Source organism: Arachis ipaensis, chromosome B05 (assembly GCF_000816755.2).
Source record: "Arachis ipaensis cultivar K30076 chromosome B05, Araip1.1, whole genome shotgun sequence".
Lineage (NCBI taxonomy): Eukaryota > Viridiplantae > Streptophyta > Magnoliopsida > Fabales > Fabaceae > Arachis > Arachis ipaensis.
In genome coordinates this window covers 52,166,841-52,188,674 of record NC_029789.2, presented here as the reverse complement: position 1 = coordinate 52,188,674, position 21,834 = coordinate 52,166,841, and the positions used below count along the sequence as shown (strand labels likewise).

At 37.8% G+C, this 21,834-nt stretch overlaps 1 pseudogene; it reads right to left on the bottom strand.

The window, feature by feature from the left end:
- LOC107643633 overlaps positions 1-7,201 on the bottom strand; it is a 38,793-nt pseudogene extending 31,592 nt beyond the window's left edge.

The window sequence follows — 21,834 nt, the reverse complement described above, 5'->3', positions numbered from 1 at the left end:
GCTCCACCTTTCCTTGACATTGCCTTGCTTTTTTTCTCATGAGGCGCCCGATAAAGTTAACAAAGTTAACTGAGCGCTATTGATTTTTCCTTGTTCTCTTTGGTTCCTTGTAGCGCTCGGTTAAATCACCCAACGTAGCGCCTTGGCCTTGCTTCCTTGGCTTTGGACTAGCACTCAAATAGAGAGCGCTGCGCTCAATAAGAGAGCGCCATGGCCTTGCCTTAGTTGATGCACCACGCTTTTGTTTCCTTAGGCCACGCTTTCCTTTTTTCTTTCTTTTCTTCTCCTACAAGTAATTAAAACAACCAATCAAAGCATCACCAAATTCACAAGGTTTATAAATCATTCAAAAACTAACCAATTCTAGCTTAAACCTCATGATTTTGTGTCAAATAAAGGATGGTTGATTGATTCAACAAAACCATGCAAATCCACTCTAAATTACTTACTTACAATATAAGAAAGTGCATAAAACCTAATGAAACAAGTGAAAAAATGCTTGAAAAGCTAACATAAGATGACATGTCATCAACATCCAAGCCTTTTGTTTAATACATTCATTATTAACCCTATATTGTTCTTGTTCAATATGTCCATCCATCCAATGCAAAATTATCATCTCTACTACGTAAAGTATATTGTACAGAATCTGTAATTTTCACCTCCAATTTAGAATTTATATGCCCCTTATAGAACCTACATTCAGTGGGATAGGTACTATATCTACAAAAATTATGCATCGTCAATTGATTCTTGAAAGTGCTTAGCAAGCATGTACAACACCAAGGTATACAGGGATCAAAGTCATCCATTAGAGCAACCATTTCCTGTTCGTGAAGATTAAGCAAGACTTTAGGCTTGCTGTCAACTACTTAACGTAATCATCCTCTTTCATCTAAACCAGCTAAATAAAAATTTCCAAAGCATAAATAGGGATCTTTATGGGGAACATAAAAGCATACGGAATAACTATTGCAAAGAACCTGAAAGTGATATTCAAAGATCCAATTGATAGAAGCAACGTAACAAGAGAGTGAATTTGAAAAGAAGCTAAATCAGAGATGATCCATGTAACACCCTAATTAGCCTAAGCTTTACCTCGCGTCGTAAAGCAAAGGTTAATCAGAGCTTACGACAATTCTAAGCTCATATATATATATATATATATATATATATATATATATATATAAGGCGTTTAACTTAAAACACAAGAAACAGGTGTGATATAAACAAAGATAATAGTATAATAGTTTAATATCATAAGAAATCTAGCCACGACTCGCGGAGTTTAAGCGGGCTAGCCATATACAGACCATACAGAAACCTGACAGTAAAAATAGCTTATACAGTTTGGTTCTCTCAAATACAAGCCTCTAGGCAAAACCAAAATACGAAAGTGAGAGACATATAAACAAAATAAACCAAAAAGACTCCAAAGGAATCCAAGATCCTCCGCTTCTGTCACCGTCCAAAATAACTCACCGAGGTGGGTTGCGACCTGCATCTGAAAAACACAATAGAAATATGGTATGAGAACCGGAGGTTCTTAGTATGGTAACAGTGCCCAGTGATGTCGGATATAAGATCACAGGACGCTAAAGGCAATCCTAAGCTCCATATCCATCACAAGATTCAAACTTAAGGCATACTAAAACAATTAAGCATAATTATATAAAACCTTAACATAAATAAACCGGGTACTACATCTTAGGAAAGTTTCTTATCTAAACCCACACCGCTGTCCCATAGCCTTCACTAGCCTACCCTCCATGCAATCCCCTCGCCTCCGCCTTCCGAACCTCCTCAATCCCAGTGGAAAGCACAATTATATACAATGCAAGTAAAACACAAGTAGGAGCATAATAAGCAATTAATTCAAGTAGCAATTAGGCATGTTATACAAATTGGCAAAAAATCTCAAGTCAGCAAAGCATACAAACAGATGGAAAATGCACATGATGAATGCCTGTCCTATTGGCTATGATATCACATTGTTGGTTCAACTGCCAACCCGACACATCTCTATGGAGATGTTGCCCTTCAGAATCATGGTGTGGGAACCCCCGAGATATAGTGCTCGGATCACTATCCAAGGTTTTGTGCCTGTACGCTTTGATGATCTGAAGGGATGCGAGCGGGATCTATTGCCACCAGTCTCACATCTAAGCACAAGCGGGATGAACCACCGCCCTTATGCCGCCGCCACTACCTCGACAGGCGGGATCTAACCTCGGCCCCTACCGGATGCATAACGTCTCATAATCTCAATGAAAAGTAGTGCAGTGGTTTTCAAAAATATTTTTAATACAAGATGGATCCATCACTTCATTCAGAGCCATCGACTCATTTCGACCACTGTTCTTTCACATTTCAGTTCCGAACTCAAAGTTCCTTAATCCTTATCTCATTCATCAACCATTCACCACATAATTTTAAACCACCTTCAGTACGCCAGAAACCTAGGCCTCCGTTTTCTAAATTTTTCCAAATAATATCGTCTAAGACCCTTAAAATCCTTTCCTATTTTCATGTATCCAAATATATGCCCAAAAGTCTTAAAAAGGTGTTATAGAAGCTTACAACCTTGTTGGAGAGGTAGAATAGTAGAAAACAAAGCAAAATTTGAGAAACAGGGCGTGTGCGACCGCACAGGGATGTGCGCGCGCACGCTCCTGAGAGTTTTAAAAGGTGTGCGTACGCACAGGGGTGTGCGTACGCACAGGTGTCAAAACTTAAAAAATTCTATTCACTCGCACAACCTATGCCAGCTCCCCCAACAGACTGGCCTTCCCAACGTGTGCGTCCACACAGGTTGAAATTCTTCCTTAGATATGTGCGCGCACAAGCTGTGCTAGCGCTGCAAACAGAACGCATTTTCCTACCTGTGCATGTGCACAGGTGTGTGCGTCCGCACAGATCAAAATTTTCGCAGGTTGTGCGTCCGCACAAGGCTATGCGTGCGCACATATAAAAAATCATAAAATTCTGCAACTTTGCAGAATTTCAGATTTTTAACACCAACTTTGAATGATCATAACTTCCACTACAAAATTCTAAATTTCACAAACTTTATATCGATTTAAAGGGTTTTCAAAGATCTTTAATTCTTAGCTAAATTCACCTAATTTTGAAAACCAAGGCAAAAGTTATGATCAAACAAAGTTCTCCAAAAACTAACTTTTACCCAAAATCACAATTTCCACAATTCCTTTATAAAACACAACCAAGACCAAACCAAACCATTCCAAACTCCAATTCTCATCAAAATCAACACTCTATGATATATTACACCAAGCTTGCCACATATTTCTTCACTTTACCTCATTCTCAATTGCAACATTAATATATTACATATAATCAAACCTCATTAGCATTTTTCCAACTTTATTACCAATCAATCAACATCAATATCACATTTATCAACACAATTCACTCCTCTACTCCACAAATCATACATCCTCATCACATCACTATCAATCATCAATATCAACTCAAAAATAATCATTTCATCAAACATCATCATACAATAACATCCAACAATTCATCAAGCATTCAAATCCAATCCTATCGTATGGATTACTAGCCTAAGTGTCCATGAATATTATATACTACATAGAAGAAACTGAAACCATACCTTGGCCGATTCCCAATATGAACCAAATGAGCTTTCAACTAAAATCCAACCACCAATGTAACTCCATCAAGCACCAACAAGCTCCAAACTCACAATAATCAAGCTATATAAATATAAATCACCACAAAATCAACCTAGGGCTTAACATAAATCAAAAGTTCACAAGAATTCAAAGGCTCTTAGCTTTCCAAACAGATTTGGATGTCAAAACCCAAAGCTAAGCAAGGATTAGAGTGAACCTAAACACTAAGAATCACAAAAACTCACTTAATCCCAAGCCCTAGATACCCGAAATTTTGAGAAGAAGAACTGAGAGAGATTCAAGTTTTTCTTACCAGTTTCTTGGCTGGATTTTGTAGAGCTCGTCACAAGAAATGCGTAGCCGCTGACGGCACACAAATCGGAGCAGCGTAGCTGAAGATATTAGATAGAGAAGAAGAGGATGAATAGTGCTCTTGGGGTTTCTCTTCTTCTTCTTCTCTTCAGTAATGTGTGGGTGTGTTTGAGTATGTTATGAGTGATTGGGTTCATTAATGAACCCTTATATATGTTGGGCTTGGGCCCAACTTGGTTTTGGTCCAACCCGTTAGCGTTTTTAGTCTGTTTGGCCCAACTTCGGGCCAAACCTTTAAAATTAACGTCCGTTTTTCCATTTCTAGTGTTTTTATAAGGTTTTTGATTGTTTCAACTTTCTCTCGAGCAGCACCGGACAGACTTGAATCGGTTCAACCGGTTCAACTGCCAGTTCAGAGTTTTTCACGGTTTTTTGTAGAAAACACATTTTCTGACTCGGAAAGGCCCACTGAGTCCAAAAATGATGTTTAAAACCTCAAGTTATCACTCTAACTTTTTGGAATCAAATTTGGATAATTAATCACTTATTTAACCTATTCGATTAATCGCGGTTCTTACAATCCAAAGATCAAAATCACACAAGCTTAATTAACTCCTATGAACAAATTAGGTAATCTTGAACAGGAAATAACTTGCCCCTAAGATTTTGAGCATCTAATATTCGGCATTCAATAAACCCAATTTGGCTATAGTCAGCTGTAAAGCTTCATGCTAAGATGGAAACATATTACAAATTATTGAAGTGGAGTCAGTACAGAGTACTTAAACAATTATGCTACTTCAGTGGCTGAAACTGGCCATCTCCCATTGAAAGCCAAGATTATTTACCACCATTTCCAGAGTTTCACCACTAAAGAAGGACATGACAGCTCCAGTCATCGCCATGGCAGTTAGGGCACCAGCTAGTCCGATTCTTGCCCACAAAAGCCATCCCTTTTGAAGATCGAAAGGTACTCCCCAATCTGAAATATTGTTTCACCTTTAAATGAAGATGAGATAAGCAACAACATAAGATACTATGATTCTATAGATCAAAATCTGACTAGAATGAGGTTTGAGACAACACACTGCAACAATAATTATGCAAGAAAGCTACAACACATTCTGTAGTGGAATAAATTGTTGGCATATATATAAACATTTGAAACTATTTGCTTGTATTCTATGAAATTCTGAAAACTTTTGGAATGATCAATTATCATATTTGAAGAAGTCTTCTGACAGTGGCTGTTAACTGTTAGCCATACGATAAATAATTCCATGTGCAACAGCAGTTATAAGGCTGCCAAATGAATACAAAAATATAACCTAATCAGAACAGACTTTACTTTAACATTGGAAAGACAATTATGTTATTTAGATAGATTTACATGATTAAGTGCTTTCCAAATTAGGAAAATAGTCAAAAAGGCAAAGACCTAAAGTTAAAAATAAAATTTTTGCATAAGTTACATTACTGACTACTATAAGCATTATCTTGTGGTCTCGCTATAAAAACATGAAATGCCTGCATCACTTCAATATCCTTAACAATCACTAACCAAAAGCGAAAAAGTAGAAGCTACTTCACAATTTGCCAAAAGAATTTGTGAAAGCATAAGGGTAATAGTCTAAAAAAGATGTTGCATACCCCTGCTCCGTGAAACTTATCTTTGATTTCTCATCTAAACATAGCTCATCATACTGAATGCTTAGATTTATTACTGCTGCTGCCTCAACCAAACCTGTGAAAACGAAACTAGTTGGAAAAGAATTAACACTAGAACCTTCAAAAACCAAGCAAATAACTGAATAAACACACAAATCAACGGTAACAGTAATATGATTCTACATGATTTTACATTATTTGACACATTTAATATGAAATCACGGTAGGTATTCAAAACAAACCCTAATCCACAGGACAGAGAAGTTAACGCAAGTGTTTGCCATTGCCAAGGCACCTGCCATCGCTGGAGAATTGGCCATTTGTCTGATCCAGATTCCTAAATTAAGAGAATAATACAAAAGTAAGCACTAAAATGGCCTTATTCTCTCATCTTCTCCCTTTAATAGAGCAACAAAAAAATAGAAAAACTGGCACCTTGTCCTGTAACTTGGTTTCAGATTCGGCTCGAGGATTGGAGAAACAAACTGATGGAAGAGTTCCTTCACTTAGAAAACCAAAATCGAAGGGAATAGACATGGTTGCTCTTCTTCGAAGGTGTTTGAAGAATAAGGGTTTTGTGCAAGAGAGGTTGAGGTTTTTGGCATTGAATTGGAAACACGGCGAGAACAAAGCTAGAGAAGAGGTAGCAAGCTTTGACAACATTATGAAAGTTGATGACAACTTTGATTAAGGTTTTAAGTTGAATTCGACTGCTAACACACTAAGCATTTTTTGGGGGGAGTATGGACGCAACCATACTTTGGACGAAGTTTGTGTCTAAAATCCAAATACAGTAAACAATCATCCGATCTTGATCCTGATCTTGACCTTTACCTCCAGGACAACACCATTTCTGAGAATTTAAAAATCTTAAATCGGTTTCTATTCTCATAAATTTTAGGATAATGTCATTCTTTCATCAAGTTTAATGTTAAAGGCTAACGAAAAAAAATGCTTACATAGATTATTAATGGGATGAGATATCCATTATCTCTTGAACTATTAATTTCGAATTGGATGGAAACTGATACGACGCACAGATGAAATTCGACAAAGATCTAATTAACCCTAACTCTTCAATTGAAAACAATGTCACAATAGATTGAATACTCGTATGAAAACTTCTATTTGTTGTTCTGCAAGCTGCGAAACCTTAAAAAATGAACAAGAGTGGAGTTGAAGGAGATGGAGGTGACGAGCATAGCTAAAGTGGCAAAGAAGGATATGCTTGTGAGTAATCACACCAGAAGAAGATTTGTTGTTCCTACATGTAAATGTGGAGTTTATGCTATTCTATACATGTCAAGAATAGAGAAAAATCCAGACAAGCTATTTTTTGGATGTCCAAATTTTAAGGTACTGTTAACCATGTGGTTCATTATTTGTTAAATGATTTCTATCTTAATGTTACTGATGTGTGATTATTGTTAAACGATATTTATTTCAATGTTATTGATGTGTAGTTATTGTTATTGAAGACTGCATCACCTCATTGCAATTTCTATCCATTACTTGATGAATATGTATCTTCTATTTATCAAGCATCTAGTGGTGAACACGGGAGATACTATCAGAATCAAAATTATAAGGCGGAGGAAAACCTAATGAAACGTGAAGAACAACTAAATGAACATTTAACATAAACATAATCTTGTAGTTATATACATTCTCTAAAGAAGGCAAGTTGCTGCCACACTAAAATACCATATTAAAATATTACATCAAAATATGTTCTTATATCTAATACCATGTTATACTTTTTCTAAAGATAGTAAGATGCTGCTACACCAAAATATATCATTAGAAGGTCTTGAATTCAGTCTCAAATACTAATAACATACTACCAACATACTACTAATAAACTAAAACAAAATATCACAATTTATCCAATCTTCTTAGGAGGTTTAAACCCACATGTAAAGATGAAGTTGAAAATTCTTGATGTAATTCCAGCACTAGCAACTGCTATTGTTTCGGATGACACACTATGTGGAGCAAATGGTTTTGCATTTGCTAGAGGAATACATAGTGCCATAGTTGGTAGAATAGATTGGGGTAATGCTTAGGGAGTTGGGGACCTAAAAACTGTACTTCTTTGAAGAGCTAGGTTGGTTGGATGTTGTGGCACCTTACTAGCTGATGCAGATGAATTCAATTGAGATGTGTTAGCTGTCTTATCTTTACTATCATCTCCAACATGTATACAGAATCAATTGATCAATAGATTATCAATAATAAGATAAAGGAGCTCTCGTTGGAGAGCAAATTGAGATAACAAGATCTCTTCACTTGTTGCTGGAGGTTTTATTGCTCTCTTGGACTTCTTTTTGTTATACTTTTTAGCTTTAGCCTAGTTTCACATAGCACACTCAATAAGGTAAAGATATAAAATTTGTTATTGTACATAAATGAAATGTATCTAAGTCCCACCAGATTGTTATATAGCACTTTAGTATTATTAGCACTAGGAGTAGATGATGAGGTGTTGGATTTGTTGGATTTTGCTGCATTAGCCAGCAGATATTAAGTAATCCAGTTAGGCCAAGCAGATACTTAACCCCTTACCAAAATTGATAAAGGACATATAAACTCCTATGTAATCAATTTTTGGGACATTTAAGTCATTGACAAACCAAATATAATAACAGATCGATCCCCAAATGGAATAGTACAAGAGTACTTAGCTTCATACTTTATTTGCCTGTTGATCCTCTTTAGTCTTTGCAATCCTTTCTTTCTTTGTCATTGGCTTTCAAGAAGGATTTGTAGCGTCATTCTTACAGGTCTTGTAGTAGTGTCCCTTTTGGCCGCACATACGAGAAGTTACTTCGAAGCTCCTCTTTATCTTGTTTGTGTTCATGTCATTCTCTATAGAATCTATTCTTCTTTTCTGTTGTGGACAATGTGCATGTCTTTTAATAATGGGAGGAAATTTTCTTAGAGCCTCAGTGGGCTTCTAATATTTTTCATTGCTTACACAGGTTGGATACAATAGAAGTAAGTCTCTCTGATTGAATTTATAGTCAGCTATTGGTGTACAAAGTCCTCAACCTTTAAACCAATCTTGCTAATTGCTACTACAACATGTCTACATGACATCCCTGTGCATTATCATATAAATAATGTTGAATTAGGATTACATGTTATTACAGTTTACACAAGTAAAATACAAGAAGTTAGATCATACCTCTTTACTATTCCAGGATGTAAATGTCAACCAAGGACAGTTTTCACCAGCACAAGCTACTCATATCCTCTCTTTCTCATTCTTGATTCAAATTGCATCCTTTTTCTCATAAGCAATGTAATCATTCAAGGCTTTCTTGAATGCATCTATAGTGTCATACATTTGTCCAACCTTGAATCAACTTCTCCATAAGCACAATCTTCATTGAATGCATCGTAGCATGTTCTCCTTCATCATCACTTGAGATTGGACTATTAAATGCCTCACTCTCATACTCACAAGGCTTGTCAAAGTCAGAATCCACTTCCTCAACAATTGGATTTGCATTAGGTGTGGCACTTGGGCCTGCTTCATGTATATCCAACCCATCACTATTTCCCCTTCCAAGTCTATTACCAATCTCAACTCCTTGCTCATTACCTTCCTGTCCACTGATGACTTGCATCGTCTACCTCTTTTTCCTATCTAAAAGGACCATAAAAAGAGCATAATATCATTGAATCAATGCAATTTCATGAACCAAATGATAAATATTATGGTACATTGCTTTGAAATGGGTTTGTGTTGAATTTCAGGTGAAAAGAGCAACAAAAAAGGAAGAAAACAACAAATAAAGCTGGGCGTGTGAAGCTGGGCGTGGCACGCCAACACTAGGGCGTGGCACGCCAGTTGGTAATTCCAGAAAGGAGATCTTGAAGTTTAACAAGGGCGTGGCACACTAGTTACATTTTTCAGAGAGCAAGATTGAAGGATACAAAAGGGGCGTGGCACACCAGGCTGGGCATGGCACGCCAACCCCATCATACACAATGGGTGTGCCACTTGAACTGGTGAGCATGGCATGCTAGTTCACTAATCCAAAAGGGGACAAATACTTGGGCGTGCCACTTGGTATCAAAGGCGTGGCACGCCAACTTTAACCCAATACTTGGGCATGCCACTTGGGACTCTAGGCATGGCATGCCAGGCTTGAAGTAGTCACACCAACATGGGCGTGCCACTTGAACACCAAGGCATCGCACACCAGTTACATTTTCCAGAGGAGGAGGTGAAGGTCCAAACACTTGGGCGTGCCACTTGGTATCGAAGGCATGGCACGCCAGCTATCATCCTTGACTTGGGCGTGTGACGAGGGCCCAAATTGCATATGGATTAGGAGCTTGGTTATCCAAATCAGGATTAGCGTTGTAAGTATAGTCCTAACCCGACAAATGGGACCTCAATCAAAATTGGTAATTCACAAGATGTGTCAGAAGCAAAACCAATTCAAAACCGAGATTATTTAACTCTCGAGTTGCCTCCCTAAGAGAACTTTTAGAACAGTGAGTGTGCAATTCCAGTTGTAGTGATCAAGGGGTTGTGAATGAAGAAATGAACATATAAAGCAATAAAAGAACATGCAAAATTGTAATGATTGAACTAATTAAGAAATTAAAGAATCGACTATGTAATATAAACAAGTAAAGTATGAAAGCGATTAACATAGAAATATATGAAAGCTTAAAAGCATAAAAAAGAGTCTTGGCTTGGAGTGAGCTAAGGGTCCTTTCCTTGTTGGAACCATAACTATGACAATTATGATGGATTAGTCTCACTTGATCAACCCTCACATTGAAAGGTAAGTTAAATGAGCATAAGTGTTCTCAACCCACAAATCCTAAATTGCTTCCTAATTACTTTAGCAACAAATTAGCGTTAGTGGGAACAAGAACAATTAACAACCCAAGAATTGGGACTAAATGTTGGACATTCCAGCTCTAGAAAACCAATTGCTCACTTTATCCAAGCCAAGAACCAAAAAATTTAGCCTAAAACCATGTTTGACATTTTGTCAAACACTTGGTGGGCAAAAAGCTTAAACATGGAAAAAATGAGAAAAAGCTTGAAAGTAAAAGCAACAATCAATCTCAATCAACAAGAATAACATAAGAAAGCATGAAACAACCATCAAACATCAAATTCAACAACAAGAAATTAAAATTACAAGAGAGAAGCAAAATTGAACTATAACTTGAATTAGAAGAAAAGATTAATGACAATGTAACTATAAAGAGTAATAATAAGAGAATACTTACAATGAAAACCCTAATAGAGATGATGAAAAACTTAGAGAAAAACTGAACTAAAACTTTCTACCACTACTTCTAAAACTATACTAATGATATGCTATCTTGTGTCTTCCTTTCCACCTCCAATATGAGCTAGAGAACTTCAGAAATGGGCCTCCAAAGCCCCTAAATCACGAGGCACATGCTTTTTTAATGAAGTAATGTGCGGACACCTGTGCAGACGCACAGATGCGTGCGTCCGCACACCTCACAAAAAGTTTCGTCCTGTGCGTACGCACAAGTAGCCGTGCGCACGCACACTAGGCGATGCTGGAATGGACACGCGACGCGCTCGAAGCAATCCACGCTCTCTGCTTGGGCAGCTGTGCGTACGCATACATCTCTGAGCTCATCTCCTTTGATTATTCTTGTTTCCTCCATTTTGCATGCTCTTCTTCCATTTTCTCCAACCCATTCCCACCTTATACACCTGAAATCACTCACAAAAAATATCAAGGCATCGAATGGAAGGCTGATGGAATAAAAATAGATCAAATTAGGCACGAAAGAGCATATTTTCATAATCAAGCACAATTTGGGAGGAAAGTTCAAAAACATGCTATTCAAGGGAATAAGTGCAAGTTAATGTGATGAAAATCCATTCAATCCTAACCAGAAATCATCATCAAATATGGATTCATCAATTCTCTCACACTTAAACACTAGCATGTCCTCATGCTAACCACACACAAAGGAGATAGATGAAAGGGAAAATGACTTTATGCTATATACTACTTAAATCATGCAACTATCCTAAGACTAATCACTAATATGTACTGCAATGAGAGTTGGTGTAAACAAACCATGAAATTCCAATTCATCATACGAAAGCTTTAGGGCCAATGCAAAGAGTTCATGCATTAAGATCAATGTCCAAGGAATTGAATTGAGTTTATCAAAACCATCTAATTAGACAACTTGCCAGAAGATACAATATGAGGCGTAAGAACATAGAATTGAGCGATCGAACCCCTCACCGGATGTGTATCCACTCAATTCGCTCAGTATTTAGGGTTTAACCACTCAATTCTCCTTTTATCATACCTTTCAAAGATTTGCAAGTCATCTAATAATCAACTAGTATTTAATGCATGAATAACAAATATCATGAGGTCTTAGAGGGATGTAATGGGGCTAGGGTTAGGTAGGATGAAATATGGTTAAGTGAACTTAAAGAATTAGTTCTTTGATTAGTTTGAGTGTCCACCTAATCCTACATCCTATGTTCACAATACAATATAACCTTTCTACCCATTTCTTTCTATCTCACCTCACTCATGCATTATTTTTTCAAACATGGCATATGCATCCTTTATTTACTCTTTTATTTTATACTTTGTTATGCACAAGGGTTTTTTTTTTCAATTGAACTATGAATGCATATGTTTTTAATTAATAGAATGCATGAGCATTGCCCAATTGCCAAAATTTTCACAATGAATTGATGCCTCTATAACCAATGATTCCCAAAATTCTCCCACACTTAGACTTTACACACTAATCCACCCAAGCTAATCAAAGAGTAATTCAGGGACATCAATGGTTTTCCGCTTAAGGGGAGTAATGTGCTATCATCAGAACAAAAGGGGATTCATAGGCTCAAAAGGGTTCACAAAGGTGAATTCAAGGGTCGGCCATATAGGTTAGTGAGTTTATCATCAAAGATGGCCTCAATCATGCTAAATGCTTCCAAACACAAATACAGGACATACAGAATCATGCAAATCAATGATCACAATAATGAAGGAGTAAAATCACACACAAGAACAATATTATGGTTGAAAAGTGCAACCATCTATTAAAGCTCAAATCTCACAAGGCATGTTGTTTGACGAACCGGATTTCCTGTCAGTAAAGAATTTCATAGGAATAATCACATTGTAAGTATAGTTTCTAAACCAACAGAGAATCCTTTCATACAAAAGTTTTGGTTGTCACAAGTAACAAAACCCAATAAAATTTATAACCAAAGTATTTAAACCTCGGGTCGTCTCTCAAGGAATTGCAGGGAAGTATGATTTATTATTGGTTATGGGAAAAGTATCTTTTTGGGTTTTTGAAATAGGGAACAAGGAAATAAATTGGCAAGAAGGTAAATTAATTATTATGAAAACCATTGCAAGGTATAAGAACTGGAAATCCCATCCTAGTTATCCTTATCAATTGTGATAAAAATTGTTTATTGCTCCCACTTAGTTAACTGATGCCAAGGCATCATAGGCTAGTTTCACTAGTATTTTTCTGTTAGTTTTAGTTGTTTTATGCATTTTCTTGAGCTTAAAGTAACCAAAAATGGTTAAATGAAGAACAAAGTAATGAACCATCCAAACAATATGATTTTGATGCAAATTCCATGAGTTTTAGTTTTCATGGGCACTATAAAAGACCACTTGGGGGACGAGTCCCACACCATCAATCATCCTTCATACACTTTTTCCTTCATCATAGCATAACCACCTCTTGCCGAAAACAATCTCACCACACCTCCAACAACACTTCTTGCTTCACCTTGTCAACTTTAGTTGTCACTTACCAAAATCACTCAACCAATCCTTGTGGGATTCGACCTCACTCTATTGTGAGTTTTTACTTGACGACGATAACCGGTGCACTTGCCGGAAGGAATTTTGCCGATCGTGCAATTTCCTAATCGTAGCATAACTAGTTTTATGCGCATCATTAACTATTACTAAATAAAGAAAAGTCAAGTGGACCAATTAATGGGATTCCTCAAGTCCTAGTCAACTTCTATGGAAAGACTAACTTTAGAGGGATCCAAATCAACCAGGAAATTTCAATTATCAATCAAAAATGAGTTTGATAACTCAAGTGTCATCAATCACTCAACCAAAGCAAAGGGGGAGAAAATTAAAAGCATCAATAATATAAATTGAAGAAATAGTCATAAATCTGAAATACCCCAAATTGTATTAAATAGAAATTCAAATCTAACATGAAGAGTTTATATATCAAATTGGGAAAATAAACAAACTAAAGTCATAGAATGAATAAAAGTAGAAGAGAAATTAAATTAAAGGAACATTGAACCTGGAATTGAGAAGAAATAAACCTAAAACTAAGAGAAATCCTAATTCCTAAAACCTAAGAGAGAGGAGAGAGCCTCTCTCTCTAAAAACTACATCTAAAAACCTAAAATTGTGAATTATGAATGAATGATTGATGAATGATTTGATTTCCTCATTCTCCAGCCTCTATTCTGTGTTTCTGAACTTGGATTTGGGCCGAAAAGGGGCCCAGAAATTGCTGAGGGCATTTTCTGCAACTTTCTGCACGTGGCGTCTGTCACGTGTACGCGTAGGTCACGCGTGCACATCATTTGGAGATTTTCCTTGCCACGCATACGCGCCGCTTGTGTTCTGCGCGAGGCATGCGTCCGTGATAAACCCATATTTCATGAGTTTTTTTGTGCTTAATTAGAGTGATTTATTCAACTCTTCACCTACTTATTCACATTAATTGCATGGTTTTACTTTCCCTTCCTTATTATGTCATATTGTGAAAAACATGTTTCCTAAGCTTTAAAATCAATTAATTTAATTACCTTTATTTCTATTCGATGCCGTGATTAGTGTGTTTAGTAGTTTTAGATTTTCTAAGGCAGAATGACTTAAAGGATGAAAAAGGAAACATACTAAAATGGAAGGAGGAAGCAAAACGGAGCTTTAAGGAAACTGGTATCCACGCGATTGCATGGATGACGCGATCGTGTACCAAGCACGAATCAGCAGCGACGCGGCCACATGACTGACGTGACCGCGCGCCTTAAGCAGAACGCATATGACGCGGTCGCATGACTGACACGACCGCGTGGCAAGGAAAGGCTCCAAATGACGCGACCGCGTGACCCACACGGACGCGTGACAGGGGCCACATATCAGAATTTACAGAATGCGCCCCCAGCGAATTCTGAAGTCCTTTTTGGCCAGATCCAACTACAGACAGCATAGACCAGAGGTTATAAAGTGTGGAAATGCATCCATTCAAAGAGAGAGCTCGCATATTTTACTTTTCAATGATTTAGATTTAGTTGAGAGGGAGATCTTCTCTCTCTCTCTTTTAGGATTTAGGATTTCTTCTTGTTTTAAGAGTAACTCTGGATCCCAGGTTTAATGTTCTTTTATTTTTAGTTTTATTTATTCCAACATTTGAATTGATTATTATAATTTGATTTATGAATTATTCCATGTCACAGATTGTTCTTTGAATTAATGATAATTGAGGTATTTTCAGTTTATGATTGTTCTCTTTGATTTAAGTTATCATTGCTTCCCATCTAAGGATGTTTTTATTATTCTATCAATTTTACTTTTTCCCCTTTTGGTTCTGGTTAAGGATTCAGTAACTCAACAGTTATTAAACTCAACATAATTGACTTGCTAATTGAGCGGAACTTAAGTAATCCCAACCTTTTCTTAGGAAATAAATAGGATTCAAAGGCCAGATTAATTAGTCCATTGACTTTCCTTTGCCCTAGTAAAGGTTGACCAAGTGGAGTTTAGATTCAACTTTCATTATAGTTGAGAGAGATAACTAAGTTGGACCTCTAATTTCCTTTATCTTGCCAAAAGTTGTTTTATAGTTATTATTTATTTTTAATTGCCATTTAATTCACTCGTCATTTAAATTACTTGCTTCTCACCTTCTAAACCCCGATTACAACCTTTATAACCAATAATAATAACATACTTCCTCGCAGTTCCTTGAGAAGACGACCCGAGGTTTGAATACTCGGTTAACAATTTTTAAGGGGTTTGTTACTTGTGACACCCAAAACGTTTGTATGAAAGGACTTTTGAAGGTTTAGAAACTATACTTGCAACGAGGATTTATCCGCAAATTTCTAGACCACGCAAAAGTTCTCTCATCAGTCCGCGTCGTCCGTGCGCGCGCGTCGCTGTCATTTTCTTCTAAACTTCATTTTTGCGCGTTCCTTCCACTTTTGCATGTTTTCTTTTTGTCCTCTAAGCCATTCCTGCCCTATAAAGCCTGAAAATACTTAACACACAGATCACGACATCGAATGGTAATAAAGGATAATTAAAATTAACAGTTTTAAGGCCTAGGAAACATGTTTTCACATATATCACAGAATTAGGAAGGATTTGTAAAACCATGCAAATAATGTGAATAAGTGAGCAAAGACTTGAAAAAACCACTCAATTGAGCATAAGATAAATTATAAAATAGTGGTTTATTATTGTTCGAGCTCTTTTCTATGTTCTACAAACAAAATACTCCAAGCAAGTTGGTAAACACAATTTTTCTTCAATCCAATCAATGGTATGCCCTTAGAAAAAGGTTTCTTGGAAATTTCTTGGTGTTTCACCACTTATTCATCATATCATGCAACATGCAAATATTAACTACTAAATATCCATAAGCAATAATGAAATATTCACAACAAACCAAACAAGATGAGATAGAAATAAAGCTACTCAAAATGAAAAGAAAGTACTACAAGAAACATTGCAAAGTGTCTTTAAAAGAGAAACTTTTACCCCTGATGCCAAGGCATTTTGGCCAGTTTTACTGACCTTTTCTTTACTGTTTTAGGGTAGTTTCATGCATTTTCTTAGGAAATAAGCAAGTTTTGGGTAGAATTTCACTTACGTCTTGATTCAAGCAAACATTGTGCACTTTACATGATTTTATGAGAATTATGCAAGAATTGTATGACAAACTGGATGATGCATGTCTCATGATTTGGATTAGAACTTTGATGCACTCTATTGCTTAATTTCAGGACAAACGTGAAAGCTAATGTGGATGAAAGAATGATGAGCCAACGTTAGTGACACTCACCTTTGTCACTAACGTTGGAGATGGCTATCACCACCACGTTAGAAGCCACGTTAACCTAGTTAACGTGAACTCTAATGTGGGAAGTAGGGGCGTTTTGAAACGTTAGTGACAAAGGTAAGTGTCACTAACATTTTCAAAGATTTGGCAAGCCTACGTTAAAGGTCACGTTAGCCACACTAACGTGAACTCTAACGTAGGGAAGGGAGGATTCTCAACATTATTGGAAAAGGCAAGTCCCAATAACGTGTGCGAAGGATCAAGAGGCAATGTTAGTGGTCACGTTGGTGCCACTAACGTTGAAGTTAACGTGGATCACCCTTGGGTTAGGAACGTTAGTGAAAAAGGTGACTACCACTAACGTTCTCGAACCCACACTTTCACTTAACGTTAACGCCACTAACGTCCTAAGCTAAAAGTCCCTGCCTACTTCACACTTTCTCTCTGCAAGTAAAGCTAAGCCCACTGAAGAGAATAACTGCTTCAAACTCAAGATCCAAAGGCCCATATTCAAGATTTGAAGAACCAACTAGAAGATCAGAAGAGTAGTATATATAGGGGTAGTTTTGAATCAAAAAAGGGTTGGGAAATTGGAGAACTACTCTCTGTATTTTACTTTCTCTGCAACTTTTAGTTTAATTCTCAGAATGTACTCTCCATCTATACTTTTCATTCCCAGAGCTATGAACAACTAAACCCCTTTCATTGGGTTAGGGTGCTCTGTTGTAATTTGATGGATCAATATTAGTTTTCATTATTCTTCTTCTATCTTTTCTCTTGATTTTACTAGAAAGCTTTCAATCTTCATTTAATTGGGTAGTTATCTTGGAGAAGAAGCTATTCATACTTGGATCTCTTCGGAACTTTGGAAGAGGAATGAAGAGATCATGCTAGAAATACTTTCTCATGTTGGACCAAATTGGGGTTTGGATGGATATAGTGACATATAATCCTACCAACACTTTGGTTTGGAAATACATGTGGTATAATCAGTGACCATACTTCATCTCTTCTCATGAGCAATTGACCAAGGAATTGGCTATTGATCAAGATTTGAGAGATTGAATTACCAAGAAATTAGAATTCGATCACTTAAGATTGCCAATGAGATCAATGAATGCATTGATTGAGGAAGAGATGAAAATGAACTTGATCCGGAGAATGCAACATCTCATAAGCCTAATAAATTCCCCATTTCTGATCTTACCCATTCTCTTTAAATTCTGCAAACTACTTTTATGAGCATCTTCCCCATTCCCATTTAAGATTTTGCAATTTACTTTCTGCTATTTACATTCAGCTCTTTATTTCCAGCATTTACGTTTTCTGCTATTTACTTTCCCGCCATTTAATTTTCTGCAAATCTCAAATCCAATTCTGCTTAGTTCAACTAGAACATTCCTCTAATTAAAGTTGCTTGACCAATCAATCCCTGTGGGATTCGACCTCACTCTATTGTGAGTTTTTACTTGACAACAATTCGGTATACTTGCCGAAGGAAAATTGTTGAGAGACAAGTTTCCGTGCATCAAGTTTATGGCGCCGTTGCCGGGGATTGATTTTGTATCAACAATGATTAAATTTGAGGATAACTAGATTGAGCATTTTTCTTTTGTTTGATTTAAAATTCTGTTTGAGTAATTTACTTTCAGTTTTAGTTATTTTCTCCCCTTTCCCCTACCCATTTTGTTAGTTGTTTACAATTCAGTCCACTAACCCACTAACTGTTTGATATATTGCATCACTCACACTAACAACAATTCTAACAGAAATACTTTCTGCATCTATTTCCTTGCTTGTGCCATGTTGGTTGTATGACAGGGAGAAGAAGCGGGGCTTCAACTTCCTTTGATTCTGAACCTGAGAGGACCTTCTTGAGATTAAGGAGGGAAGCAAGAGGAAAACGAGTAGTTGGTGCGGAGGAAGAAGAGGAGTATTTTGAACCAAACATGGATGAAAATATGGAGAACCATCATGAAGAAGAGGCTCACAACCATGGCAGAGAAGGTCTAGCAAATCATGCTGGGCAGGAGAGAAGAGTTTTAGGCTCTTATATGAACCCAAACCCAGGAAACTATGGGAGTAGCATTCAAAAGCCAACCATACATGCCAACAACTTTGAACTAAAGCCACAGCTCATCACCCTTGTTCAGAACAACTGTTCGGAGGAGGAGGTGTCCAAGAAGACCCAAACCAACATTTAACCACCTTCCTGAGGATATGTGATACTGTGAAGTCTAACGGTGTTCATCCTGACACCTATAGACTACTCTTATTTCCCTTCTCACTCAAGGACAAAGCATCTAAATGGCTGGAGAACTTTCCGAAGGAGAGCTTAACAACCTGGTAAGATGTGGTGAACAAATTCTTGGCAAGATTCTATCCTCCTTAAAGAATCAACAGGTTGAGAGCTGAGGTTCAAACTTTCAGGCAACAAGATGGTGAGACTCTCTACGAAGCATGGGAGAGGTTTAAGGACCTGACAAGAAGGTGTCCACCAGATATGTTCAATGAATGGGTGCAGCTACACATTTTCTATGAAGGCCTCTCCTATGAATCAAAGAAGGCAATAGACCACTCATCCGGGGGATCTCTGAACAAAAAAGAGACCATTGAGGATGCCATAGATGTCATTGAGACTATAGCAGAGAATGACTACTTCTATGATTCTGAAAGAGGCAACACTAGAGGAGTGATAGAGCTAAACAATATGGATGCACTGCTGGCCCAAAACAAGCTTATTACCAAGCAGCTGGCCGACCTCACCAAGAAGATGGAGAGGAACCAAGTAACAGCAATCACCACCTCATCAACAATCCAAGAGGGGGTGAATGCAGAGGCAGAAGGTGAGCATGAACAAGCCAACTACATTGGAAACTCACCCAGGCAGACCCATGATCCATACTCCAAGACCTACAACCCTGGTTGGAGGAATCACCCAAACTTTAGGTGGGGAAATCAACAAGATCAAGGCCAAGATCAGAGACGTCACAACCCCAACAACCATGCAGCTCACCAACATTCCACACAGAGATCATATCAACACCCCCCTAACAACACCTCTCCACATCCATACCAAAACCAAGATAACCCTTCTCATCCATCCAATCCCAACCCACCATCATCTGATGACAGACTCTCAAGGATTGAGACTCTACTTGAAGGCATATGCAAGGAGATTCAAGATAACAAGGTGTTCAAGGAGGAGGTGCGAGCCAATATCAAGAATCAGGGAGACACCATCAAGAGGCTGGAATTTCAAGTGGGATACCTCTCTGAGCAGATTCCCAAACCTACAGACAGCTTCCCAAGTGACACAAAGAAAAACCCGAGAGGTGAAGCAAAGAAAGTAAGATGGGAAGATTGCAAGATGGTCACTATAAGTGATAAGGAGACCGAGGACGAACCGAACAAACCATTAGAACAACCTGGAGATACATCAGCAGAGAAACAGGAAGAGGAGCACCAAGCACCCAAAATTTCACAAAAGGAGCTGATAAGACTCTATGCACCTTTTCCCCAATTACTCAATGGTGGTGTAGAGAAGAGAATATACTCAAGGTTTCTTGACATATTTGCATCTCTCCATGTAAACATACCATTCATCAAGGCCCTCCAACAAATGCCCTCATACATTAAGTACATGAAGGAGCTGCTGACCAAGAAAAGCTCACTCAAGGGAGGACAAACAATAGTGATGAATAAGGAGTGCAGTGCTCTCATTCAACCAGAGCTGCCTACAAAGAGGAAGGACCCAGGGAGTTTTTACATCCCCTGTGCCATAGGAGAAACAATGATTGATAAAGGACTCTGCGATTTGGGAGCATGCATCAACTTAATGCCTTTATCCCTTATGAAGAGGCTGCAGATCAATGAGATAATACCCACAGATGTAGTTATCAGGCTGGCTGACAAAACTCAAAAACAAGCAGTAGGAGTGGTTGAAAATGTGCTGGTGAAGGTTGGAAAATACTTCCTGTCCACAGACTTTGTCATATTGGACATGGAAGAGAGTCACCTCCACCCAATTATATTGGGAAGACCATTCCTAGCTACAGCCAGAGCACTTATAGATGTGGAGCGAGGGGAGCTAATTTTGAGGATCCATGACGAACAACTCACCTTCAATGTTTTCAAACCCTCACAAGAAACAGATCAAGAGAACAAAGAACCAAGCAAAGATCACAGTGAGATACTGAAGGAAGAAACAAGCACTGAAGCACAACCAGCACATCCGAGAATCCCCTTGGTTGATGAACAAGGCGTTCAGAAGCTGACACAGCTCAAGGAAAATCAGGAGGAACCTAAACCACTAGAGTTATATGAGACCAGCAACAAAATCTCCTTGGAAGATGAGGTCACAAAGAGCAAGGCAACATCAAAAGGAACAAAGAAGAAGGCGCCTAGGAGGTGGAGGAACAAGAAGATCCCTACAGAGGACTTTTCTCCAGGGGATAAAGTGATCTCAGCTTACTTCCCAGCTATCCCCCCCGATCTTCCCACCATCCCATCTCAGCTACCTAAAGTTTTTACCATCAACAGAGTTCTCTCCTTAGAACATGTGGAGATCCTTGATGAAGCCAATAGAGATAGATTTACTGCAAGGGGGGGAGGACTTGAAGCACTACCAACCACCCTGACAAAGGAAAAACGTCAAGCTAGTGATGCTAAAAGAGCGCTTCATGGGAGGCAACCCATGTTTTATATGCTTTTAAAATAGTGAATAATGCAAGAGTTCATGAAATCAAAATTAAACTTTGACATGCACTTAAATGTATCCTTGTATGCAGCACATAGTGAAGAACAAGTTTGGTGTTCAAGGCATACTAAGAGAACATAAATGTAACCCATATTATGTCACTCTTAAGGCCTTGAACAAATCCTTTACACCACATGACACCAAACTAAGTTTGGTGTCACCAATGTTGCATACATGGACATTCAGTTAGTTAGTTGGTTTGTACTCATGAATAAGAAAAATTTTTTATTTTTTTTGCCGTCACTATCCACACATTTAATAATCACATTTTTGTTATTCTGTAGAAAAATTGATGGGACAATTGAAAGGAGAAGTCTCGGCCAC